Source organism: Chelonoidis abingdonii, chromosome 10 (genome assembly GCF_003597395.2).
Source record: "Chelonoidis abingdonii isolate Lonesome George chromosome 10, CheloAbing_2.0, whole genome shotgun sequence".
NCBI lineage: Eukaryota > Metazoa > Chordata > Testudines > Testudinidae > Chelonoidis > Chelonoidis abingdonii.
The window spans coordinates 54,359,536-54,387,485 of record NC_133778.1 but is presented as its reverse complement, the minus strand read 5'-3'; the positions used below and the strand labels follow the sequence as shown (position 1 = coordinate 54,387,485).

The window sequence follows — 27,950 nt, the reverse complement described above, 5'->3', positions numbered from 1 at the left end:
TTTCATGCAGGCACCCACATTTTGGACTCTAAGGTTCAGAATTAGGAATTATGCTTATGACAGTACAGTCACAGAAATAAGGGGTAGGCTCGTTCTCGACGGATCACTATTGCATCTCAACATCTGCAACGGTAATCTGTCGGTCTAGAAAGAAGGTCCCTGCTTGTAGCTTTCTGAACAGCCCTGTGTTCTTAAAGATGAGTGCATCATGCACCTTCCCTGACCATCCTGCGCTGATGTTGGTAAAAATCCCTGGTGATCCACCATCACTTGCAATAGAAAAGTAGCCCTTTCTGTTGATGTACTCTGTGGCAAGCTGGTCTGGTGCCAGATTGCTGCAAAACCATCCACTACGTTCTGCACATTGCCCAGAATCACAGTCCTGTGCAGCAGGATGCAGTTAATGGCCTGGCACACTTGCATCACAGCAACCCCCACAGTGGATTTCCTAACTCCTAATTGATTCCCGATTGATCGAGAGCAACCTGGCATTGCAAGCTGCCACACAGTCCTCACTACTCGCTTCTCCACTGTCAGTGCAGCTCTCATTTTGGTGTTGCTATGCTGGAGGGCTGGGGCAAGTTCCACACACACTTCCAGGAATGTGGCCTTGCGCATCCAAAAGTTCTGCAGCCACAGCTCGTCATCCCATACCTGCATAACAATGGAATCCCACCAGTCAGTGCTTGTTTCTCTGGCCCAGAACTTGTGCTCCACTGTCTGCAGCTGCTCCATGAATGTCAACAAGAACCTTGAATTGTTTCTAGGTCCAACAGCAAGGCAGCCTCTAAGGAATTGTCTTGTTCTGCTGCCCAGCTCCTCTGGCGGCTCTGCAAATACTGCAGGATCAGGCACATTGTGCTTGCAACACTAATCACAATAGTGCAGAGCTGTGTAAGATCCATGCGTCTCACACCGATGGCAGATGTGCTGGTTTGCAGGGCTTTTGAAAAGAGGCACAAAACATTATGGGATGCAGATAAAATTCTGGGATGGAGAAAACTGCATTGTGGGATGTTGAAACCATGTTCCCAGTCACCCCTGCGCAACTTGTTTACCCTCCTGAGGCATTGCAAACCCCTCCTAAAACACTCTGTGCTAGATGGTGGGAAACTGCACAATGGGATGGTTATTCACTGTGCACTGCTCTCTGCATCGATGCAAGCCCTAGAGTGAGGAGCACAGTGGACGTGCAAAAGTGATTTAATTACTGCAGCGGCAGTACATCAACGGAACTTAGATCGAATTAATTTTATAGTGTAGACTTGCCCTTGGTGTGTGTGTGTGTGTGTGTGTAGTAAAACAACTGTTTGTTCAAACTTCTGTGCACTGAATCTACTGTGCTTTACACAGCAATAGTGAGAACTCTGTGAGCAGTGTAGTGATGAGATTAGATCATGGGACTTGTAGTCAGGAGACCTGGGTTCTAGTTGTGACTCTAACTAGCTAGCTCTGGACATCTCACTTACTTTCTCTGTGTTTTCCTTCTGTTAAGTGGGAATAATAATGCTTACCTATCTACTTCACAGGGAGAAACATGTTTGGGCTGTTTCCCTCTGAAGTGGCTGTCGACCATGCAGCTGTTTTTAACAGCAAAGGGGCCAAGCAAGGGAGTCTTTGAACTTTGCCCATTAGCAAAATTCCTTTCTCTGGGCCACCTCCTTGGAGGTTGGGACCTGGTGCCCTAACTTCAGTTTTTCTGGAGGAAGGAGGAGGAGTAGTGATCCTTCTACCCACTACGGTGGCTTCTTGTTCCCCAATCCCCAGGCACTGAGTGTAGCTGAGCAGACTTCCCTCTCCCAGTCCCATCTAGCTTTATGTTTTTACAGGCCATCAGGCAGAGACTGTAGGAAGAAGTTCCCTGTCCTTCCTTGTTATAGTTACTGTTGTCATTTCCCAGGCAGCTGTTTTACACATTATTTGGGCATTTCCCCCTCTGGAGTGGGAGTCATAGGTTTTGCAGTGAACCGCACCTGCCCTGGTGTCGGTATCCCTACTTTTGGCTGGAGACACTGCCGTCACCATGCTCTGTACTGCCTCTGGTTTTCTTTTCAGGGTAGGCAGAGATCTTAATTCTCTGAAGGATGGGGGTCTCATTCCCCCCCCCACACACACACACACAGGTATTTGTTTGCATACTCCATGGAGGTAATCTGATTCCTCTTGGATACTAGCTTCCTCCTTGTCAGCTACTCCATATGAAGTTTGGCTGACACAGTCACCTTTATGTCTGGAGCTACCTGAGGGGGTCCGATTGACCCCTTCTTCTTTTAAAGCCATAATATCATTCCCCAAAAGGAAAGACTGTGGGATATCTGACAACGTGTCTGTACTAGCACCCTGACCATTCCTAGGCCTGGATAGACATCTGTGCTGTAGGCTGAGCGAAGGTTTTTACACCGGAAACTTTAAACCAGATTTCACACCCTGGGAGCATTTGATGGGGTTTTATGACTTGGAGCTTAACTATAGTCTTAGCAGCCCCAGTATCACTCCATCCAATGAATGTCTCCCCATTAACTACCACCTTCCCCTCCCACTGATGGGCAGATGGAGCTGTACCTGGGAGGATATAGCATGACATGGGCAGTGATTTGAAGTGTGAATGCCTCATCATGAACATTATGTGCCATTGGCAGACTGGCTGTGTGACTCTCTCCCACCAGAGCTTCAATCACACAGCTAACTCTGTGGGGCTAGGGTGCAGCTAGCCTTTCGAGCACTGCACTGGGCCTTAGTGGGTAGATTGGGCAATCCCTGGCCAACTGATGCCGCCGTCCACATATGGAACACTGCTTTTGCCCAGGCATCCCAGGGCTTCTCAGAGATAGTTTTTGTCCCCCTGGATGTACCTCTTGTCTTGGGCCTGTCCTCTGATCGCATTCCATCTATGATAGGTTTGCTATCAAATCTGGCTCAGCTATCTACATGTTGGTTGGCCCATTTCCAGTTATGGTTACATCTCTGAGTAGTATTCAGAACTGGATACTACGTGAGGACATTGTGATATAACTGGGTATCTCAACACCATTGTGTCTGCAGTGTAGATGGCCCTATCATAAGCATTCCCAAATCTGGACCTTAGCATCCAGAAATCTGGGTGCCTGCATGAACCCCTCTAAGCTTAATTACCAGCTTAGATTTGATCTCGCTGCCACCAGCCAAAAATTCCAAGGTTTTGGCTCCCTCTGAAACTGGGGAACCCTCAAGACTCAGAAGCCCCTGAGTCTTACCACAAAGGGAAGTAACCCCATTCCTTCCCCTCGTCTTCCACCAGAAGATTGCCTCTTCTGGCGCTACCTGAGAGTTACTGAATGCAACATTGTGACCCCTTTACATCACAAATACCAAGTTTATTGCATAATTCCACAAAGAAGACTAACGCAAACACAAGGAAACAGAAATGATTGTCTATCTCTCTTCCCTTCTCCCCACAAAGTTCCCATGGTGCTGCAGAGCTCTACTTCTCCGTCAAGATCTAACACAAAATTTACATCGATACGCATCTTATCACTTCCTTAGCCTAACCGAGAGAAAAACTCAAACAAGTCTAAAAAAGAAACTTTAACATAAAAAAGAAAGAAAAGACATAAAAATATGACTCTGCATCAAGTTGACAATATACAGGGCTATTTTCTTAAAAGAAAAATATGATAAACACCTTATTCAAAAGAGATGCAATTTAAACAATTCCAGCAACTAACACATGTAAATACAAAAAACAATAACAGCCTATGTTGTTTTCTACCTTTTGGTAGCTTACAATTTGAACTTGAAGAATGAGAAGCTTACAGATAGAAAACGATTCCCTTTTAGCTGAGAGCCCAGACAAAGACACAGACCCAAAAAATTCCCTCCCCTGAGCTTTGAAAAATCCGGTTTTCTGATTGGTCCTCTGGTCAGGTGTTTGGTTCCCTTTGTTAACCCTTTACAGGTAAAAGAAACATTAACCCTTAGCTATCTGTTTATGACAGGCCCATAAAAATCTGACCTCTGCTAAGCAGTTATTTGATTGAAAATGAACCTTTTTTTTTTTTTTTAAATGGAGCCAAATATTGAAAGAATCAAAGTATTGAAAAAAGGTGATTTGATATGAGAATGTACCAGGTCAAGTTTTGCCCTCATTTTTGTTTACATTGGTGAAAGCTGTGCATGTGTATCATGGGCAGAATATGTCCCCCTATCCAAATTAAATCAGTTACAGCACAAACAGTTCAGTCTAGTGCAGTGGTCCCCAACGTGGTGCCCGCGGGCACCATGGCGCTCGCCGGGGCATTTATGTGTGCCCTCCTACTGCCCAGCAGGGGAGAGAAGCTGCAACCCCACACCTGCTGGGGACAGAGAACTCCGGGGCTGCAGGCTGCGGGCGCCGGTGTTCTCGGTCCCTGGCAGGCACGGGGCTGCGGCTTCTCTCTGGCTTCTCCGGGGCTGCAGACTGCAGGCGCAGGTGCTGGTGTTCTCTGTGCCTGACAGGTGCGAGGCCGCAGTTTAAGCTGGAGAGAAGCCGTGGCCCCGCGCCTGCTGGGGACAGAGTACTCCGGGACTGCAGGCTGCGGGCACCAGTGGTTTCTGTCCTCCCGGCTTCTCTCCAACTTCTCTCTGCACTACCCAGAACTGCCGCCAAGAAAAACCAAAAACCAAACGCTCTGACTCTGTGAATGGATGGAATGCTGCCCCGTAGCATGTGCTGCCCCAGGCACGTGCTTGCTCCACTCGTGCCTGGAGCTGGCCCTGTATGTGAGTAATTGTTGGTGCCCGCCACACTCTTCTGAAAACATGAATGTGCTACTGGCCACAAAAAGGTTGGGGACCACTGGTCTAGTGAGGTGTTTTGTTTTGTTTTTTTGTTAAGTTAAATGAACCCATTGCCTATAGATCAGGAATTTCAAACCAGGTCAAAATGTATATAGGCTAACCTGGTATGGCATGTTCATATTATGGCAATAGGTACTTCAGAAGAGCTGATTGTTATCTTTCCTAATGATAGGAGGAGGATGTGGGTGAGGCACAATACAAGGAGTCAGGAGGTCTGGGATATTTTGCTCATGTCTAAATTTTTGTCTGTCAAGAATACCTCTGTGTGTGAGAGCTTTCAGATAAATTAGCTGATGGATTTTCTAGGAATATTTTTCTTACCGCCTAATAAAATGGTACTTGTAGATACAAGCGATAGAGAAGATGAACCTGAAATACTTAGTCCCACCCTGGATTAGCTGATTAGTTAGGATTAAAGATTGACACCAGTGGTAGGAGCAGTGCTTCACTTTATTTTATTTGGTTTATCTTAGGTTTAAATGTGAACTGCTGTGATTTTTGCCCTCTTATTTAAATGGCAAGCTTATATAAAAGACTGTCCACTTTTTTGTAGTGGATTATAAACTATTGACAGTAATAGTATTGCTGTTCTGAAAATCCTTCTGTGATATTTGGTGGATTGCGGTCATGAATCCTTAAATAGCTAGAGGAGCAAATAACTGCAGTCTAAAATAAGACTTAATCTTCAGACAGTAGAATACAGAGATTTTTTTGAATATTTGAACATGCAAGTTGACACAATAGACTAGATCATAGATCTTAGACCGGTAATCTGTCTCAGGCAGTGCCCAACATCTGTTTCAAAGGAAGACTAAAATCTGTCTATAATACACGTGTGCAATGTCATTAACATGAAGTTGGGGATAGGAATGCCTCGTTGACCCTCATAGGTTATGCCCTGAAATGTAGTGGTGATTACCTTTACTGTAGCTGAAACTTGCATAACTGCAGATGTTAATAGTTATGCGGTCATCTAGCATCTATTCCTTTTAAAAAAAAAAGAGAAGTGCAGCCATAATACTTGTCTTGATGATTGCATTGATTCTGTTGTAACAACGTAGCACTAAAACTCAAAGCTTATTTGAATATATAGAGCTATGATTAGAAGTTTCTGAAATCAATAGGGAAAACATAGGGCACCTAGTATCACAGAGCCTTGGTAACCTGGCATGCATCGTGCATGTTTCCTTGACTCCAAAGCCCAGCCTACTAGCCACCTTCTTTCCACCATAGATGAAGCTTCAGTTAGGGCTCGTCTAAACTAGAATTGCTACAGCAGTGCAGCTGTACTGATGTAGCTGTGCCGCTGTAGCATTGCTAGTACAGATGCTCTGTGCTGACGGCAGAGAGCTCTCCCGTCGGCATAATTCTCCACCTCCCCGAGTCGCGAGAACCCCTGGGCCCTGTCTGGCTTAGGTAATGTAACATCTCACTCACACTTGTCATTGTCGTTATTTGTACCCAGTTTTCAGCCCCTCATGGTTGGAAGACTGCATGGTATTGTCTTGTGCCTAATGTTTATTACATGAAAGTGATGGGAGAGGGAAAATTATCAGCTGGAATCTGAGCTACCCAGGAAAGTTTCAAACTACTCCAAAATCTGACTTTGTCTACACAAGAAGTGCTTTGTTTGCTTTCTACAAACCTGTGTCTAGGAATTGGATGTAAACAAACTGAGTTTATTTTTTTTAAATGTTTTCTCATTGGTAGAATTTGTGTTAAACATCAAAATAATTAAAAAAACAAACATTCAAAAGCTCACATTCATTTCAGTTTTAAAAAAATAATCAACAGCAAGCTGGCATGTTGGTCCAGATCCTCCAATCCACCTGAACTGTGCTTAGCTGGCTTACTGTCCCTGATCCTGGGACTGTCTGGAATCCATTCCAGTTATTAGCATCTGGGTGCTTTGGTAACTGATTGGGTGAATGATGGATTATATTTTGCAGCCCCACACCTGAAGATCTAACCTTCCTTTACGGTACCTTGCTGGTAAACGTCAATTTGATATTCCTCTTGTGGAATGCAAATACAAACTAATATTCATTTCCTACACCTGTTCCAATCCAGGATGATTTCATTTAATTGCCTAAAAACGATCAAAATTGATCACTTAAAAAAAAAAAAGATGAACAACAAAGTATTGAGACAAAAAAGAGGTGAGATGGATATTGTGTAACATGTCTAGCCTGATTAGGCACTGGGCTTCATCTCGGGTCTTGAGCAGCATGCAGAGCCACTAGGATGCACCTTGTATCGAAACACCATATGATTGTAAGTTTCAGGGGATCTCACCTACCTGTACAAAACTTAAAGGCCACCAGAATGCTAATGACTTAAAAAAAAAAAGGCGTAAAGATTATTATTGCACAGTGCTTGATCTCAGGTGATGACAATAAAAGTCAAAGTTGGAAAGGGAAATGCCATTACAGTTTGCTTACATGCAGTCTGTGAGCCCTTACATTCCTTTGCAATTCTTCAACTGCCTCTTTCCCTAGGGAAATTTTACCAGGGGCATTTTTTTTAACCAATTCGGATCCCAGCCTGTCATCCTATTGACTACTCCACTTGATTGCCCTTTCTGACAGATGATACCTGGTATTCAAGCATGTACTTGTTAACAGCTCTTTGAATAGTGAACATCTAATAGCACATCACTGAGGTTAAGGTAATAAGTGCCTGTCAGTTGGCAGATACATTCTGATAACCTCACTTCTCTAAGTCTAAGGGGTGGTTGTTCACTTGGACGTCAGATTGTCATTCATTCTTTTTGGCTTAATACCAAATCATTGTGCCTGTTCCTGTCCCGTACAATCCTTTTCTGTCCTCAAATAGTGATCATGCCTCATATATAGCAAAACTATTTTAGCATACAAATAAAGCAGGAGAATTTGCTACTTCAGATTTATTTACTGGCTAAGAAAAATGTAATCTACATCTTCCTGTTTCCCATGGTCACAATTAGCTTTTTTGGGTCATAGGATTATTTAATTAATGACAGGCTTTGGGGACAGGGCTTGAAAGATTTACACACCTAGTATCCTGGGAATTAAGCTCACTAGCCAGGGGGAAATGCCTGTTACCATTTTTCTCAGGGTCATGCCCCCTGCAATTTAAAGGCAAACAAAAAAGAAAAAATTGGGGCTCCTGTCTTTTATTTTTCTTTGTTTTTCAGCAATGGGGAGTATTAGAGGATCTCTAAAGTTACAGAAGATGTAAAGAAATACAGCTATTCAAGGATATCTTAGGGCATGTCTACGCAACAATGTTAAATTGATGTAAGGCAGCTTATGATGACTTAACTGTATAAATGTACATACTACAGTGTTCCTCCCACTGCTGTAACTTGCCTGCTACGCCGACCTAATAAATCCACTCTGATGAAAGGCGTAAGGCTTAGGTCAATGTAGTTCGTGTGGGAGCTCTGTGCAGCAGGGAGCTGAAAGCTCAGGTGGCAGCCAGGCTCCAACTGGGAGCTCCATGCAGTGAGAGGGGGAGCTGAGAGCCTGGAAAGCAGTCGGGCTCCAGCGGAGAGCTCAGCGCTGAGCTGAGAGGCCAGCTCTCAGCCCCACACCCTGCCCTTCTTAAGTCAGTGAGGACATGCACCATAGACAGAAGGAGGGTGGAGTGGATATGAAAAACTGCAGTAATTACTGTGGTGGTTGTAAGTTGACCTAACTTAGGTCGACTTAGTTGTGTAGTGTAGACATGGCCTTAGGTGCTGGTTCATCAAGACACTTAAGCATGTAAGTAGCCCCACTGAAATCAATAAGACCGCTCGGGGTCTTTATTACCTTGCTGAATCAAAGCCTTGGAAATCTCTCTCCTATGGGAGAGTTCTTCATACACTTCTAAGACACAAACACTTCACCCAGGGAACTGCCTATTTGGCTTTTATGAATATATAAGAAACTGAATATCAATTTTTGGACTAGACTAAAGGCTTATATTTTGCATTACATCTGGTCCTGTAACTCTCATTGAAACCCATGCACTCTTTGAATTCAGACCCAAGTATAACCAGGGCCAGCGCATCCATTAGGCGACCCTAGATGGTCGTCTAGGGCGCCAGGATTGGGGGGCGGCATTTTGTGTGCTCCCCATGGGGGTGCACGGGAGCTTCCGGTTCCACTCCTGTTGCGCCGCCGAAGAAGGACCTTCTGCCATGTGCCACGGAAAACAGTGGCAGGCAATTGAGCAGCTCAATGACTGCCGCTGTAGCCTGTGGCATTTCGGCGGAGGGTTCTTCTTTGGCGGTGCAATGGGAGCGGAACCGGAAGCTCCCGTGTGCCCCTTGGGGAGCGCACAAAATACCGCCTCCCGAATTCTGCCTAGGGTGCCAGAAACCCTGGCGCCACTCCTGAGTATAACATTTAGTACCTAAACCTATGTCTCTTTTTCGTGGCCCTTATGACTTAATCCCTCGAGGCATTAATACAGCAGGTTAATATGAGGGTCTCATAAACTGGGGATGAGAGAAGTGGGTATAGGACTGAAAACCAGAACTATCCTAGGTTCTAGTCCTGGCTCTCTGACTTGCTGTGACCTTGGCCAAGTGACTTGACCTAGTTTGTTTCCCTATATGTAAAATCATCACCATTCATCTACTTTGTCCAATGCCAATATTGGATAAGGGCGACTTCTGACTGTTTCTTGGTTTAGGTAAGTACCTAGATTACCAGCCATCTTAGACATAGGCCCATTTTACAAATGGGGAACTGAGGCACAGAGAGGCTAATTGACTTGCCCATGGTCATACAGGAAGTCTGTGGCAGAATAGGGACTTGAACCCAAATGTCCTATCTTCTAGTCTAGTGCCCCACCACTACTGGCCCATTCTTCCTCTCCCAGTTGTAAAATGGTGCTAATTATATTTACTTACCTGAAGGTGTTGTGAAAATTAATTAGTTAATATTTGTACATCACTTTTTGAGCTGCAAAGTGCACTCAATTAATCGTTTGATAAATTGGGCCTATGGTTTGTTTGGTGAATGTACTTGACATGAAACAATGGAACACAAGAAAATTCAAGTCAATTACTTTGTAGAGTTGGCACGGACATCTCCTGAGCTAACGGCAATCCCTCATTAACTGTGAAAACGCTTTACTGAAGATGAGTCTTTCTGAGTCAATATTTGTTTTTTCTCAGTAATGCTTTTGTGCAGCATTCTGGAGGTGCCATTCATGGCATGACACAGTTGCTGTTCTAAATGCCATATTTCTGGGGTTTATCTATAGCTCAGTCATACAAAATTTGCTGAGTACTGAAATTTATCTTTCAAAATTTGGCTCAGGAATGATGCATATAATTTTCCCCTATAAATCTATATGATTTTATTTGCACCAAGGAAACTTTATACAATATATTTAAAGTTTAGCAGTTTAAAACTGGGTTACGCTCAGAAAACTGATGGTAAAAATGACTCATTCAGAGAATTGTCTCTATATATTCACTATCATGTCTGCTTATTTTCCTGAATAAAGTAGGTTTTTACTACATTTTGCACATCAGAACTTAATAGCCAATACAGTTAAAGGTGAATGATCTAGATTCTGTTTTAAGTCTTGCATGAAAAGAATTGATGCACAGCATTTTACAGGGCTAGTTGTATCAATATCTATTAATTTCAGTGGAATTTGAGTGTGCGCAGATCCTCTCAGAATTGGGGCCCTAAATTACTAGGTTGTGATTCTGATACTTAAAAAAAAGTCTAACTTTAGTCATATGAACAGTCCTATTGAAGTCTAGTGTAATGATGGATGAGAGAGAGAGAGTACAGCATAGGTTTGGTTTATACTATAGGGTTAAATCGAAGTAAGGTAACTTAAGTCGACCTAATTATGTCATACTATAGTCTTGTTCCTACCAATGTAAGTGCCCTACTACAGCCACATAATTAGTCTGCCTCCACGAGAGGTGTCGGGGTAGTTAGGCTGATGCCATGTCTATGTAGGTGCTGCGGATTTCTTACATTGGCTGTTGGCTCTCATTTTTCCAGGCTGGAGCTGTGAAATTGACAAGTAAGCTGGGCAGTCACTCTGGGCTGGAGATGGGGCTTCAACTAGAGCCCAGCTGTCCCCCTGGCTCCCGGCTCCCCAGCTCAGTCGAGAGCAGGGGGCAGGCCTGCTCCCGGTGGGGAGTGAGGAGCTGAGAGGGCAGGCCTGCTCCTGGTGGGGAGTGAGGAGCTGAGGGGGCAGAGCTGGGGTCCTGGCAAGGAGCTGTGTGCGGAGCTGAGAACCTGGACTGTCCCTCGTAAGTTGATGGAAGTGCTCCTGGTGAGAACGAGCACCACCGACAGAAGGAAAGTAGTGTAGACATGACCTAATGTAAGTCAACTTAAATTTGCAGTGTAGATATGCCCTTAGCCTTCAGTTTATAGGGCAGACAGGAAAAAAAATGCATGTCTATAAACTGAGCACATTTGATATGGAGTCATTTGGAATAAACAAAAATGTGTACTTATTCAATTTTCAGCGTATAATAGCACTTGAAGATGTCTTAGTCAGGACAAATGTTAAAGCAAATCTGCCTAGCTGGTGAGCTAAAGTCTTTCTGAAAGAGCCAAAGAGCAAAGGCAGGATCAATATTTTTTTTTATGCAAAAAAGCTTTGTTCAGAGTTTTATTTCATCTCATGTAATGATTGAACTGAAGGATCTTCCTAGATTACTACGTGGACTATTTTTCCCCCTCCTACCTCTAATTCTATAGTTTCATCCTGATCAAGGCCCCTCCATCTCCTTAGTTTTAGGACACCATGTACAGATGAAGTGTCATGGGAATGTTTGCACATGAATTTTGTCTCCACCTAACTTCCCCAGCTTGGTGGGCAATCATGGTACAGTAACTCACAGACTCTATCAGAGCACGTTGAGAACTGGATTGATGGACTCAATAGTAAAAGAAATCAGCCTTTTGCAAAGTAGAACACATCCTTCCAAACAGGTGTGGCAGCTCTTGAGGCTTTGGAAGTTAATTGGACAGGCAGGTTATTTTTACAAAGGCATTATCTTTAATGGAAAAGAGCAATGGAAGGTGTAATGAGCTTTAGTTTCTGTTTTTCTTTCAGGAGCAAGATACTGGGGATATTTGTTAATGTTGTGACATTGAGCAATTAAACATACACAAGTGGGAAAGGCACATGAGATATGAATTCTGTTTCCATATTTATATTAAACAGAAGAGTATTATGAATAATTTGACTAGACTTCATGCCATGCAAGTCATCTGTTGGGAATGGTGGAGTAAATGGTGGTAAAAGAGATCAACTTTCTGCAAAATAGAACACATCCTTCCAAATAGTTTTGGCTTAGATCTGACAAACTATGTACCACAGATGGTTGCCATTAACAAGTTGGCACTTGCTAGCATAGCAGTTAGACTACCACGTTCCACCCTTCTCCCCTGCTCCAACACACACACGGTACTTAGCATATGACAGACTTGTGAGAACTGTTAAGGAATATTGGCTCTTTAATTCCATCCACTATATGGGGGAATACATTCAGATAACGTAACAGTGGGCCCAGATGGTGCATGGAATTGGTAATGGGTCACAGTGTCTTTAACCTTTAGGTGAATTTAATCCAAAATCAGTAGTTGTTGAACATTCAAATCATGATAATGTTTAGAGGCTTAGTCAGGGCCCTGTTATGTTCGACACTGTGCAAACGTACAGCTGTATGGCCTTATCTGTTGCACATTGTTCAAACCCAGCTCTGAAGACTGAATTATTAATTTCCTCATGGGCTTTTCTTTGGAACATCCCATAATAGTATCCGAGTGCTTCACAAGCAGTAATTTATCTTCACCACACCCCTGATAGGTATTAGTCCCATTTTACAGATGGAGAGAAGAGGCATAGATATATTAAGGTCCAATTTCCACTAATTTTGGTAACCAATCTGAGATGACTAGAACCGCATTTTTCAAAGCACTTAGCATCATATAGCACTTTCCCTTCTTCTCCTGCACTCCATCTCCTTGCCAGCTCTTTCTCCCTTCCTCATGTCTCCATTTCCCCCCACATACTGGTTCCTAATCCTAGTTTCCTTTTTCAGACATTCCTAGTCTCGGCTCTAGCTCCTTATCTTATCTCTGTGTCCTCCCCTCCCTACATAACTATTATTGACTCCTAGTCCCTGCCTTCCCACCCCATCAGTCTTAGCCTGCCCTTCTCACTGGGGCACCCAGCCTCCTTGCTCATTCAGTCCCAACCTCCCTCTTCCAATTTCCAGTTTCTCTCCACTGCCCCTCCAGTCTGTCACTAGACTCTTTGTCCCAGTTTCTCTAGTTTTTGTCCCCTCTTTTCATTTGATTCAGACAGCTTCTGTCTCCATGTTGCCTGGATGTGAACAGTGGGGTCATTGAGAGCACAGGAGAAATGCGATGCCTGTTGTCAGTTGCAGTGCCAGGCCCCACACTGGCCTGGAGCAGCTGGAGGCAGCCATTAAGGGAAAGCCTTTCTGAGCCCCAGTAGCCCCAGGCAGGAACATGTGCAGTCTGGTTAACACAAGGAGCTGCAAGAGGCTCAAGCATGCTTTGTAAGGATAGAATCTTCAGACATTTTAGCTGCTCCCATTTAAGAAGTCTACTACTTCTTAAATGGGAGCATGTGCGATCTGCAATCTTTCAAAGGCTTATTACTTGGACAAAGCATGGGAGGATTTTCATGGGAATGGCAAATGGCACATCCCTGACACAAAGCCCATTCCATGCGAAATATCAAGTCTCTGCTCCAAAACATGGAGGTGCGACAGCTGTTCAAAGTAAAGGTCTCAATTTTTTTTTAACATGGGCAAAATAACTTATTATTCTTTAGCTTCACTTTAGAAAATGACTGGAATGTTTTAGCTGAAATAAAAAACAATCACAAAACAGCTGAGGCATGCAAAATTTCAGCCAAATGGTTAAATTTTCACAAAGTTATAAACAACTGAAAATGTAATCTTATAATAGGAGCCGTCAGGCAACCTTAATAGGTGTGGCTATTATTACCGACAATGACAGTCCTTGTGCAAAAGAGATTAGAAAATTGTTGCTGTCAGAAAACTGTCCAGTAGTCTGAGTCCAGTTCTTAGATGTACACATCCCAACAGGCACTGTTGTTGGCAGTTCATGCAGAAAAACATAATGAGCATGAAAGTGGAACTTCTCTCACCCTAGTTGTGTTGCTTTCAAATCAGAGATGAAGCATGTTGCCCTGGGGGGCTATCCATTTGTTTTGGTTTTTTGCTAGGCTCAGTCCTCTTGTTGTTTTACATTGGATAGGCAGGGGAGTGGAAGCTGGGAAAGCTGAGGTGTGTTCCAACTTTGCCACTGACTGGCTGTGTGGCCTTAGGCAAATAATTTAACTTCTCTGTGGCTCGCTTTGTTCATAATTAAAATGAGGCTAATAATATTTACCCACCTCCCTCACAGGAGTGCTGTGAGGATTAAACAATCTACTTTGATCATAACAATGTCTATTGTGGCACTGCATACAGAATTGGAAAGCATTGTGCCTATACAAAGAGGGGGATGCTGCCTCCCAGCTTCCCTCTCAGCCCCTAGTTTAAAGAGAAAAGATGTACTTGAAACAAAAGTGCAAAAACTTACTATATTAAGAACTTAGGAAGAATTCAGAAGTCATGGGCAGTGTATAACAACTTTATTGAACTATTGAGGTATGGACAATGCTACATGTTATGCACCAGTAGGTACATAATAAATTTACAAACTTTTAGCCTAAACAATCATAGAAATGTAGGGCTGGAGGCACCCCAAGAGGTCATCTTGTCCAGCTCCTATGTTGAGGCAGATCCTAGTAAACCTAGACCATACCTATTAGGTGTTTGTCCAACCTGTTCTTAGAAACCTCCCGTAATACAGATTCCAGAACCTCCCTCTGAAGCCTATTCCAGAACATAACTACCCTTATGTTTAGAAAGTTTTTCCTAATATCTAACCTAAATCTCCCTTGCTGCAGATTAATCTGATTATTTCTTATCCTGCCTTTGGGTGGACATGGAGAACAAATCGATCGTCATCCTCTTTATATCAGTCCTTAATATATTTGAAGACTGTTATAAGGTTCCTCCTCAGTTTTCTCTTTTCAAGATTAAACAGGCCCAGTTTTTTTTAAGCTTCCCTCAAAGATCAGATTTTTCTAAATCTTGTATTAAGTTTTTTGTTCTTGTTTGGACTCTCTCCCATTTGTCCATTTCTTTCCTAAAGTATGGAGCCACAGTACTCCAGCTGGGGCTGCCCTAGTGCCAGGTAGACCTGAACAATTTTATGTCCCATGTATTACATGACACTTCTGCTAATATACCACAGAATATTAGTCTTTTTTGCAGCTGCATCACATTGTTGGCTTATATTCAATTTGTGATTTACTATAACCTCCATTTCCTTTTCAGCAGTACTACTGCCTACCCAGTTATTCCCTATTTTGTAGTTATGCATTTTATTTTTCTTTTCTAAGTGCGGTACTGTGCACTTGTATTTTTATTTAATTTCATCTATTCTCTAGTTCGTCAAAGTTGTTTTGAATTCTAATCCTGTCCTCCAAAGTGCTGTCATCCACAAATGTTATAAGCATAAACTCCACTCCATTATGCAGGCCACTAATGAAAATGTTCAGACATTTACATACTTTCTATTATCTAGTCAGCATCTGCATAACACTCCCAGAAGAGAGAAGAGCAGTCTAGGAGTAACAGCTGAGCTCGCTTGAGACCTGTGTAGGAGGATATGGATATGACTGTTTCTTTCTTTTTCCTGGTTACTATACATATTTGGGTGATAGAGAATCCTCTCCTTCCTGAACTGTCAATTCCAATGAGGAACTCATATTCCAAATAGCAAAGAAATGTTTACTGTAGATATGGATAACCAATGAGCAGCCATTATCTTTAGTGCTAGACACAGAACAGGTGAGAGAGAGAGAGAGGAAGAGAAGACTCTGGAGCAACTTTTCTAAAAGATTGTCTAGACAAACATGAAATAAAAGGAAAGGAAGGAAGAAAAGTCCCTGGCAGAACAGGGGCAGCTGTTGCATGGTAGTTGGAGGAAGGCTGTTGGTGGGAAAGTAGTTTCATGGAGTGGAGCTATGGAGCTACCAAAGTTCATGTCTCAAGTATAAAATGACTGAGGATAGTTGTTCAAACACCAGCTATGCCTTTCTCTCTGTTTTATTCATCTGCATTTATGTGAGGAGCAAGAAACTGATATAGCTTGAGAGCTGTGGTGTTGATTCCCAAAATTCCCTCTCAAACCTTCTCACTTATTTTCTACTTCCAGGAAATCCTTTTCAACTCTGAAAAGAGACAGTAAAACAGAGATTAGGATTAGAGCACAATTTGCTTGCAGGTAAATGCCATTCATGTTTCATAATAACCTGCCTGAAAGAACCTGTGCAGCTTAAACACCTCTGTTCTATTAAAAGCATGTGGCTGACAGGTGGTTTTGCTTTCACAAGTTAGTATCCCATCCCATCTCCACCTAGGAGACTCAGTCTGTATAGCTGTGCAATTACCACACAAAACATATTTAACCTAATTATTGTTTTGCTGGAATATAAAGCTATCCTGGCAAATGCTGGATGCTTTAGAGCAGAACACATAATTAAGGGCCCGATCCTGTAAACTCTGGCTCAAGTGCAGACCAATTGAAATTTGGCTCATTAAAGGTTTGGCAGGATTGGGCCATAATATTTTTATTTTCCCTAAGTGAGTGGATGTGATTTAATACAGATAGGTTAGCAGAAGTTTGAGTGATGAGCTTTGGCATTTAAAAAAAAATAAAAATCAAAATCAGCCAATACCAGTGCTTGTTGTTCTGTTAAGCATAAATAATGTGTTCATCACATTAAGACACAAATACAGACAGTCTTTGCTTCAGTGATCTTCCAATCTAAAAGTTATGGTGGAGGATAATTTAATGAAACTTGCTAATGGAAGTCCTGTATTGTTAAAGGTTTGTTGTGTCGCATCTTCCGTCCCAACATACAGGGTACCTCTGTCTGTGTCCTGCATCATCCAACAATTCCAGTTGTGATACTTTCCTGAGCAAGGAATAATAGTCAAGCTAAATTGTGTAGTGCTCTGAAAGAGAGAGGCATCTAAGGCCAGCATCTTCTATGCATGTTTTAAGTGGTTCCATTATGAGGATCACAGAGCAAAGGACTTTATAAGAAGTGATTTTTATTTTGGTACATCCTTTGATATGACAAATAACTTAACTCTTTATTCTAGGGGATCTTCGAGCGATAAACATAGGGGGTATTGGAATAATGTGTTTTATTCCTGGTAGCATTTGTTTATCAACTTTTGTGTTTCATATTACCTCCAGACATCTAGTGCAATTTCTAAGTGAATCTCACATTTCAGGGGATTTTGAGCTTTAAAAAGATTTCAGGACTAAAAAGAATTTGAATTACATATACATTTTGTCTATTATACCAAATACCAAGAATAAGAATGTTTTCAAAACCTTTCCTTAAAGAAAATAAGAGGTTTTAGAACAACAGAGCATTGGAAGTTAAACTGCATAATATTGAAGGAAAGCCCCTAACAATTTCCCTGTGAAGGAATCCGGTTAGGTGGTTAATAATCACAAATGAACCAGGGTTTCTACTTCATTAGTTATAGGAAATTAGGGATTCAGTGTGTGGAACAGATGCATAACTGCTTGAGAGAAATTAGGTGTAGGGTTGAGAAGGAAATTTGAACTGGCTATGTGCAGAGATGTGCTATATAACACTTTGTACTCTCGAAGCTCTAAGTATAGGCTTGAGCCCTAATTTATATTCATTCAAGTACGTTGTTAATGTAACACAAATCTGAACCTTTTTAGAAACTATTAGTCATTCAAAAATGAAGGGCAATTGTCACTATGCTAGTCTGGAAGATTGCAAGGTGAATTGTTAAAATGAACTTTGCGCACTTTTGTATGCTCTAGGATAAACTGAATTTCAATGTTCAGGTTCACAATAGCTTCCCTGCTACTCCTCCTCAAGCACTAGAAACAGCTTGCAACACAGACATAAGGGCACTGGCCCTTTAGTTGGAGCCATTCTGTGAGATCAGAGGGCCAGCCCTACCTCTGTGTGTTGCTGTGGCACCTCTTGACCAACCCCAAAATTTTCTTGTTGGAGAGAGGTGTTGCCATCGATCAATTCAGGGGGTCTCTAAAGGCAGCTAAGATTGGCTGATGGGACACCACCCTTAAAAGGCAGTTTAGAAGCCGGCCTCTTCCTATTCCATCTCTGCTATCACAAATATCCTCATTCCTGCAGAGCTCACTGGTTTTGAGCCAATTTAAAGTGTTGCTTCCTGTTTTTTATCATGCTTTGGGTGATTGCGGGGATTTTGGTTATCAGATTGTGTGGGTTCTTTTGGACTTTGAAGCAATTGTGCAGGTTATGTTAAATGGTCACAAAATACCCAAGATATGAGCATGGGTGTTGTGGTTTAATGTACTGATATGTTTTTCATAGGATTGCAACAGAAACAATTTGTCAGTGTGATGGCTGCCATCTTGGTCAACACACTGGGAATTCAACTCAGGATCTCCAGAGCCAAAAAACCCTCATGAACTACTACCACTTGAGCTAAAGATCATTGACTAGGGCTGTAACAGATTCATGTCCTCTGCAGATCAGGCACAGGAGGGACTTGTAACACACATTTGTCAGTGGGTTACGTTAGCAGCAAGGATCAGTCCCCTATTAGTGGGGTTAGAATCATTAAGGTGTGATGGTTGGATCCCTGCCCATTGGAGGTTGAGAAATAGGGTAAATGCCCTTTTCTGCATTAGCCCTTCTTCTGTGCTGATGTAAATTAGATTGGCATGAACACCTTAGCCCTTGTGAGGTCAGGCAGGTCCCCATGCAGTAGCTTGCATGATGCCCACAGGCTTGGGATTCAATGGGTCTGTCAGGACGTTTGGTTTAGGTCTTGAACAATTATTGTGGTCTGGTTTTAAGTAGTGAAATGCGGGGCAAATGGATGGTGGCCTGAGGTCTTGAGATATTAGGTTAGTTGTCATTTTAAGTTATGAATCAAGTTGTGTCTTCTTAGTCAAAAAGTATCCATCCTCATTGATACCTGCCATTTGTAATTACTTGTTTGCCCCCAATGCTCTGAAATCTGACTCCCAAGGGATATGTAGTGGTGTTGCTAGAGACAATTGCAGAGGACAACAGCCAGTTTAGGATTTACACGTCCCAACTGGGTGAAGAGAATCAGCTGGTGAAATCTGTACTGATGTTAACCAGGTGGAAAATGTTCTAAGCCTAATATGTTCAGACTGAATCGCATGCATGCAAGCTTTGCATGTATGCTAAATCTGCATTTACACATGCTAGGTGGGTTCTGTAGAATTGACTCCTTTTTTTTTTTTTGGTGCAAATGCTGTTTGTTCAAATGCAAGTTTTGTAAACACAGGATTTGTGGGTGCCACCTAGTCACCAGGATCTGAAATTCTGACCTTTTTTGTCAACTCGTGTCTGCCCAGAAATAGTCATAGGTAAATGCCAGAGTAGATGTCCCACCTTTTACTGTCCAGCATTGACTCTAGTAACATTCCAGTGATTTGACAAGTAAGGGGTTGTTTGGCAGGGAAAGTATTGTTTGCAGCAGTCCAAACAAAGCCAGATGCAGCAGGCACAGTGGGGTAGCTCAGGAAGAATAAATAGGGGAAGAAGGGAAACTTCTAGTTGGCTCACTCACTTTACACTTGCTTCAAAGCCAGAACTGATCTCATTGATCGACCAGTCTTGCAAGGGCAAGCTGTGGAATAGTAGGGTTGCTGTATTGTTTGTACTGAGTTCTCTTACCTTTCATCAGTGCTGAGCTAGGGAGCAAGAGACTGGTATTAAAGTCCCTTCTATGCTTTGCATAGTGTGTTTTAGTCTCGATACGTAGCACATTTAAATTAAAACTGAGAAACTCATAGTTTTCCATCCAGGTTTGTGTCATTTTTGAGTGGGGTGGAAACAAGTCACTTGCATGTTGACATCTTTACAGCAGCTCCGGGGGAAAAGAAGGCCAGAGGTCTCCATAAAATCTAAACTTCATGTTGCCCTGGACAACTAATTACCTGGCAAGGAATGAGTCCAAGAACTGTCCAACCAGTATAAAGCAGCCAAAACTTCATGTGATAGCACCTGCACCAGTGTAAACAGCCTGTCAATTCTTATCCACTCTCCATTTTACTTTGCATTGAGGAGGCCCACCTGGGAAAAACAAAGCAAATAGAAGTAACCTCTATGGAATGACAGCCATAAAGGAGCCATTGGCTGGAAAACGTGAGTAAACCTTCAGCAAAGGAAGCAAGTCATTTTTTAAAATCCTTTCCAGTTCTCTTTTGCATTTAAGAATAAAGCAGCTTAATAAAATGACTAATACATTTTTGAGTGCTACATATATAATAGTAATAATGGATTGGTCGGTCCTGCTGCACTTTTATTTGCCTGTAGCTGTTGTGTTTGAATTCCAAACTATTGCAATGTTACCCTCCCTTCCAGAGTTTTTCATTTTTAGCTGCATTACTGAAATTAATCCTTCACACCTCTCCCCCCCAAGTCAATAATAAAACTCCCATTGATTTGAAAGGGACCGGGATTTCAGCTGTAGACTTCAAAATCACATAAGAAGAAAACAGCAACTCTGCGAAATTCTTAGACCAGTAGGAAACACTTGCATGCCCGCAGTGTGCATCAGATTTTTGAATGGAGCTCAGCATATTGGCTGCAGCTGTCTTTCGACAACCTGCCTAAAAGTGTCACAATGGGAGCAGTCAGGAGCTAAGCACTGTTGAAAATATGGACTCTTTTTATGTACCTAAGTAGGAGGACTCTCTTGAGAAATCTGGCCAACTGGGGGTGCTGAACACCTGAAAATTTGGTCACCTCTAGGGAATTCATACATACTTAAGGGAACCTCTGTGTGGTCCACATAAGTGTTAATTTGGAAGCGGCAACTTCTTTCAGAATTACACTAGAAACATTGTTGGTGCCTTTTGTCTAGGGTGACCTGATTTTTCAAAGCAAAAGAGCTAGGACAGTATCTCACAGGGGTTTGGGGTTTGGGTGAGTGCATGGTGGAGTCAGTAATTGAGAGGTACAGACTAGGGAGGGTTTTGACAGCTTGGAGGGAGAGGCTGGAATCCCTGCTTTCCTCTTGCCTCCTTGTGCAGCTACACACTGTGGCTAAGAATAGCTCTGAAGCAGTCTTAAAAAACTTGAGTCGGGGGGGGAGGGCCTATGTTTAATGTGAAGATGACCAGAGGGCTTGAATTGCCCTGAATCTGAGAGAGTCACCACTGGTTAACCTGATTACTGGTGAGAAGAATGGCTGGTGAGAAGAATGGCTGGTTGGCTACACATGACCAGCCTGGCAAGTGGTGGCATCTGAATTTCATATCCACTTACTCAGCTTGCTGTCAATTTTGTTGGCTTGGCTGGTGGTTCCTGCAGGCTGCCAGAGTCTACAGGGGGTTACAATGCCTGACACACACAATTTTTTTTGTGGGGCTCTGAAAACCAGGACACTGACAGTTTTTATTGACATTTTTGAGTAAAACTTGGGAAACTGAGTCACAAGTCCATCCAATTTAGGCTTAATCAATTTTTGGCTTTATTTATACAATTTCAGAGAGAATTATTGTCACTTATAATGTCTGGACATACATTTATGCCAGACAAATAATAACAGACTAGACAGAATTGGTAAATGGGCCCAAAGTTACCACATTCTGGGGAATCATTGCCTTCTCTGACCCCAGGTCTTGTCTTTCCTTCAGTTTCTGGTCTGGTGTTTCTCAAGTTTGGTCTCTTATACATTTCTATATTATAGATTACTTAACCTTTATCCAACTGGCTTTTAACACACCAGCCCTTTGGGTTTGTGGTAACTTGTACATTGTGCATATACAAGTTTCAGTTATCCAACTTCTGCATTTTTTTTCTGCTGGTTTTGTAATTTCAGTGCCATATTATTTTTTGTTACCCTGCCCTGGGTCTTCCTAGAAAAAGGTTTTTTTTGTTGTTGCAGGTTTTAATATTTTTATCTAAAAACTTCCAGCTCTGTTACCTTTGTTCTGTCAGCAATAACCACATTTTAAGCAGCTCAGCAATGTATATCAAAGAATAGGCAAAAACGCACACTTTCCAGCAAGGCATTGGCCTAAGTGTCTCCTTATCTGTACTCATTCACTATACATAATATGATACAGCATGGCCAGAGGGCAACAGGAGAGTATTAGCAGGGAGCCTTATTCCCTGCAAGGGGAGGAAGGTTTGCTATAGATTAACTAGAGCACCTGAAGCCAATTAGAGCACCAGCAGTCAGTCATGTGATAAAAACCCCTGCTTCAGTCACATAGGGTGGGAGTTGGAGCAGGAAGGTTTGGTTGGAGCAGAGAGCAGTTTGAAGGAGTTGGAGTTGGAGTTGGAGTTGGAGTTGGAGTTGGAGTTGGAGTTGGAGTTGGAGTTGGAGTGGAGTTGGAAGAGAGAGAAGACAGAGAAGAGAAGAGAAGAGAAAGAGAGAGAAGAGAGAGAGAGAAGAGGAAAGTTTGAGGAGTGCTGGCGGTGGGCTGAGAAATCCAAAAGAAACCCTAGGTTAAGGGCACCTGGGCTGTGTGAAGGAGGACAAGAAGCCCCTTCAAAAGCTGAAGGGTAGGAAGGGAAGTAGCCCAAGGGAAGGAACCGCTAGTTCAAGTGGTTCCCACAACCTCAGGGCCCCTGGGTTGGGACGCTGGAGAAGAGGCCCAGGTCCCTCCCTCTCCACTCCCCTCCTCAAGGACACTAATGGGGTAATTAAAATACCGGTTCAGAGGCAAGCAATGGTGGCCTGAACCTTCCCCAAAGAAGAGAAAGCGTGAGACCCAGCATAACAGTACCGGCAATTTGCCACAATAATTACACATCATTAAAATATAACAAAGCATTTAATTTCACCATTTAGCAATCCTTCATTTTTATTTTTCAATGTTATAAGTCAGTTTATGTTAGCCCCTTAATATATTTGGGGAGGGGAGTTTGGAGAGCACACTACGATTCTGTAACGAAGATAAAAAATGTTGACATTTAACATGGGTTTTTCATTCAAAGTCCAGTTTTGTTTGTGAATCATTATCAAGAAACTTAATTAGAAATTTTCTTACAAATGCATTTTGAGAGGTGTCTCAATTTTAGGGCCTTGATTAAGTTGTTTTTCGTGGTACCCCAACAGATACATTTTCCTATTTCAGGGTGTGATTTGTGCTGAGAGTTCTTAAGATTTAATGCTTCTAACTTGTTCCTTCTGAGTCTATTGATACCATACTTGAGTTTTAATGATGGAATTTGGTGGAAGCTCAGAGGCATTTGTCTCTTAGGGCATGGCTACACTTGCAGATGTAGAGCGCTTTGAGTTAAACCGGCCTTCATAGAGTGCAGTAGGGAAAGCGCTGCAATCTGTCCACACTGACAGCTTCAAGCGCATTGGCATGGCCACATTTGCCGCACTTGCAGTGGCACTGGGAGTGGTGCATTATGGGCAACTATCCCGGCATGGAAGTGACTGCAATGTGCTTTTCAAATGGGGGTGGGGTGGCATGTGACAGGGAGTGTGTTGTGTGTATGTGGGGAGAGAGAGAGTGGGTTTTTGGGGGGCTGAGAGCATGTCAGTGTGCTGTCTTGTAAGTTCAGACAGCAGCAGACACACCCTTCCCCCCGCCTCTCTCTCTCTCACTCACAGCATTCCACACTAATGGTTGCTTTGTCTCGGGACAGATAAGCAATCGGCTGTCAGAAATGGAGCTTTCCAGGGCATATCCGCATTCCTACAGTGAGTTCAAAACAAAGACAAGAGTGACCACTTGACTTAACGGGATTATGGGATGTTTGTGGTTAACCACTTCTAGATGATGTCATGAGCCTTCTTTTCCTGGGACTGTTAAAATGCAATAATAAAATTCACAATTAGATTTAATTTCTCTGTTTTGTTTTGTTTTGTTTGCAGTGAATTTAATCAGCATATTAAATGGTTGTAATCTGTTGTGGTTGAACAATAATAGGAAGAGATTCTTAATGGATGGCTTGTAGTAATCCTACAGTGTATGCCTGTGTTGTCCTACTACTCCTCTGTTTCAGAGGCTTCTACTGTAGGTGGAGTGTTAGTAATTTTTCTAATATAGTAAATCACATATCTAGTCATATGCAAGATATGACATGAAGCCTCGCAGAAATCCTTTTAAACAAATTTGACTGAAAATGGCCACAGCCTATGGGTTGTCTTGGCTACAGCTGTGCCTGATGAAACCTGACTTTTTGGGTATGGCTACACTTGGAGATATGCAGCGCTGGGAATTACAGTGGCCACATATGCAGCATTTGCAGTGCTGTTGGGAGTGGTGCATTGTGGGCAGCTATCCCACAGAGCACCTCATCCCATTTTGGCGCCGTGGGTTGTGGGAAGGGGATGGAAGGGTGCAGGTCATTCCGCTTCCTGTCCCAACGCCCCGTGGTGCATCGCTTCACATCCCAGCAGTTTGACGCCATTGTGAGTCTGCAGCGTTATTTCTGTGGGAAATGGAGCCCGCGCTGCTGAGGACTTTGCTGATGAATGTCACCAGCACATCACGTTTAGCAGTTGAGCTATTCCTTAAGCTCCAAAGTGACAGTGAGGAGTCCGACAATGATATCAATTCGCCTGACGTGTGTGACAATAAATTGCTTGTGGCAGTAACAGACATGCTCAGCACCGTGGAACGCCGCCTTTGGGCTCAGGAAACAAGCACTGAGTGGTGGGATCTAACAGGAGAGGTCGTGCATGGAAGAGCGCGGATGACGAGCAGTGCCGACGCAGAACATTTCGGATGAGAAAACCACTTCATGGGACTGTGTGAGGAGCTGCCCCACCCCTGCGGCTCAAGGACACAGATTGAAGAGCTGCCCTGTCAGTGGAGAAGCAGGTGGCTATTGCAATCTGGAAGCTGGCAACTCAAGACAGCTACTGATCGGTCGGCGAACCAGTTTGGAGTGGAACGTCGACGTTGGAATAGTGTGATGTCAATTGCAGGGCATTAATCGCATCTGCTAAGAAGAACCGTGGACTCTGGGGAACGTGCAGGAAATTGTGGATGGCTTTGCACAATGGGTTTCCTAACTGTGGAGGGGCGATAATGGGACGCATATTCCTATTCTGGCACCACCCCCCAGGCATCCGAGTACATTAATCGGAAGGGTTATTTCTCTATGGTCTCCAGGTGCTTGTGAACACCGGGGCGTTTCATTGACATTTAACACAGCCTGGCCCGGAAAGGTGCATGATGCACGCATTTTCGGAACAGTGGCTGTTCAGGAAGCTGCAGGCTGGGACTTTTTTCCCCACACCGCAAGATCACATAGAGGGGACGTCGAAATGTCCATTGTGATCCTTGGAGACCGCTGCTTACCTGTTAATAGCTGGCTCATGAACAAGGGAAGCTTGACAGGCAGCAAGGACCGGTTCAACTACAGGCTGAGCTGGTGCAGAATGACTGTGGAGTGTGCTTTTGGCTGTTTAAAGGATGCTGGAGATGTCTTATGGAAGCTAGACTTGGGGGAAAGCAGCATCCCTTGCGGTATATCCGCGTGCTGTACCCCTCCATAATATTTGTGAGGAGGAGAGGGTGAACATTCAGAGTCAGGCAGGACCTCCGAGGTGTCAACACCTGGATCGCTGAATTTGCACAATCAAGTATGAGCAGGGCTACTAGAGAGGCCCAGCAAGGGTACAAGGATAGGATGCTGAGGGAGCAATTGAGGCTGAAAGCCAACATAATGGTTGGTGCCTTGCCTGATAGTAAGTGGCAGTGGTTACAATGATTTTGCACTGCCTGTTTTTTCACTGGTGGTACGTACATTTCAAGTCACTTCTCGCAATAATAAAAACTGTTTTTAAAAGCCAGAGAATCATTTATTGAAAAGACAGTCCAGTAAAAGACGGGGGGGAGGGTGGGGTCTGTACGAGGTCCAGAAGGTTGAATAGGTCCTGCGTGGAGCTGTTGCGAATGCTGCGCATCAGGAGAAAATGCTGCATGGTATGGGGGTAGTGCAGAGAGTCAAGGGCGTGTAAGAGATACTCAGAAGCTAGGTAGGTGAACATGACAGGCGTGTTGGGGCCAGCTGGTGGTGGTAAGAACCTGGAATGCTGGAGAAGAGTTGAGCTGACATGTGGGGCAGCAAGGGAGAGAGCTCTGGCACTAGAGGGGGTAGTTGTAGCACTGGTAGTGCTCTGGCCCGTGCAGGGCTAATGAGTGACTGCAACTCTCCGTTTGGCGCCCAGGAGGCTTATCAGCTTGCTTGTCCTTTTCTCTTAGCCAATTCCTTTCTCCTGCTTTCGGTTTCCCTCACTGTTTAAGTCTTCTTTCTCTCCAGTCCCGCAGCCTCCTATTCTCCTCTGGTAGACGAATTCATCCAACTGCTTTCAACCAAAATCTTCTTGCTTTTCTTGGTTTTCCCTCTCAGGTTCTGTAGCTTGCGAGCAGTCTGAGATAGAGGAGGTGGATCTTAACTAGTAACTATTCAACGCGGAACACTTAGAGAAAACAGAATATGAAACCCATTTATTACAAGAGGCGATTGTTTATAAACACAGTTAAGCTACGCGAGACGAGTTTTTTAGTCTCATTTGTAGCCAATGACCTTTACACATAGCAAACATAGCACAGAGAGCCCAGCAGCGAAGAACATGCAATGATAATGGCGGACATGAGGCGGTCACTGATAATGAAGGCATCTGGCTCCGCTGAAGGCGGCTCCAACCTAGAGTTAAGGGCAATGGCTTTGGGTCAGCCGCACTGGGGCCTTATTCGGTACAGAGTTGAGAAGGCCAAGAGAGCAGCTTGGGGGGAAACCGAGCCATTATGTGAGGAGCCTGAACACTAATCCCTCGCCTATGAGTACACGGATTCCCGCTGCTGGTCTTCAGCACGTGGGTACCCCTGGGACAGAGCAGGAGTGGTTGTTCTAACAAACAGCAATGCGGGCAGAGGTTCCGCCTGGCCGCCCCTAAGGACAGCTTCCTGTGTGCAGCCCAACTGGTTCCCGCCACAGGCCCTGTCAAAGCCACAGGCGGAGCGACCAACGTTAAAGCGTCTGACTAAGGGATCATAGGGAGCTCCTACTACGTTGGCGGGTGTTCCCTATATAACTTGGCCCGAAGCATTCCCAGTAAAACTGGGAGGAAGTAAAGTCTCACGGGCTCGAACTGAAAACTTTGAAGACGCCGCATACTGGAGAAACGCCGACTCAAGAACCGAGACTGATAGAATTACGCGGTGCGAATATATCAGTAAATTGAAAAGGACTACTGAGAATACTGGCCAATCCAGACATCTAGAGACATCCCAATCGCAAAGCGCATACCAACCCAATCATTACCCGGGGCCTCCTATCCCAAAACATTCCAGCGATCCTTCCAAATAGAAGGCTGCTTTATTACAGCGGTAACCTCCTAGAGAGAAAGATAAACACCGCGTCCTCTACTTGTCCTTAGGCTATAACGTAAGTTGCAACCGCCTACATCTGGCACCATACGGCTTGGGGCTGCTGCGACTGGCTAGCGTCCTCCTGGCCTTGAGAAGAGCTCCTGGCTGCATGCCTCTGGGACTCTGGGTTTCCCACCACCCAGTAACCCTCACTCTCAGTTTCCTCTACCACCCCCCTGCCTCCATACCTCTCACCGCCCTGCTCCGAAACACTGGTCATTACATGCGAGCCTCTCTGCCGAATTGTGCAGTTCGGGTACGTCACCGACACCAAAAGTATCTTTCCCAACAAGCAAATCCTACCGCACCTCGAAACGCCCTACCCATGCAGGTGGGGGGGAACAGCAACTATCGAGTGGCGGAATCCTCAACAGACTCGCAGTAGGCACATATCCCGACAGCGCTCTGTCCACACAGCCTGTCGTATAAGGCTCCCTATTATCACTATAGCGCGACTGCACCACCGTGTCATTACTTTCATCGCCCGGTCACGGTCCCATAGGAGCTGGGCCTACTTTCCAACATGGACTGTCGAGTGGATATTCTACAGTGCCCAATGCTAAACCATTATGAATGGGGTTAAACTTCTTCATTACAGATAATTCTCTGGGAACTAACCAGCGTCTATACACCACA

General features: G+C 43.8%; 1 protein-coding gene across 4 annotated transcripts in view; it reads left to right on the top strand.

Annotated features, from left to right (window-relative positions):
- LYPD6B (LY6/PLAUR domain containing 6B) overlaps positions 1-27,950 on the top strand; it is a 135,678-nt gene that overhangs the window by 13,166 nt on the left and 94,562 nt on the right. For 3 of the 4 annotated variants that reach the window (XR_012656664.1, XR_012656661.1, XM_075070234.1), the window contains exon 1: positions 19,852-20,106. The exons of the other annotated variant lie outside the window; for it this stretch is intronic. The gene's annotated coding sequence lies outside the window, so the exon portion shown is untranslated. Of the gene's footprint in view, positions 1-19,851; positions 20,107-27,950 lie in introns of those variants that run through there. 4 annotated transcript variants of the gene reach the window in all.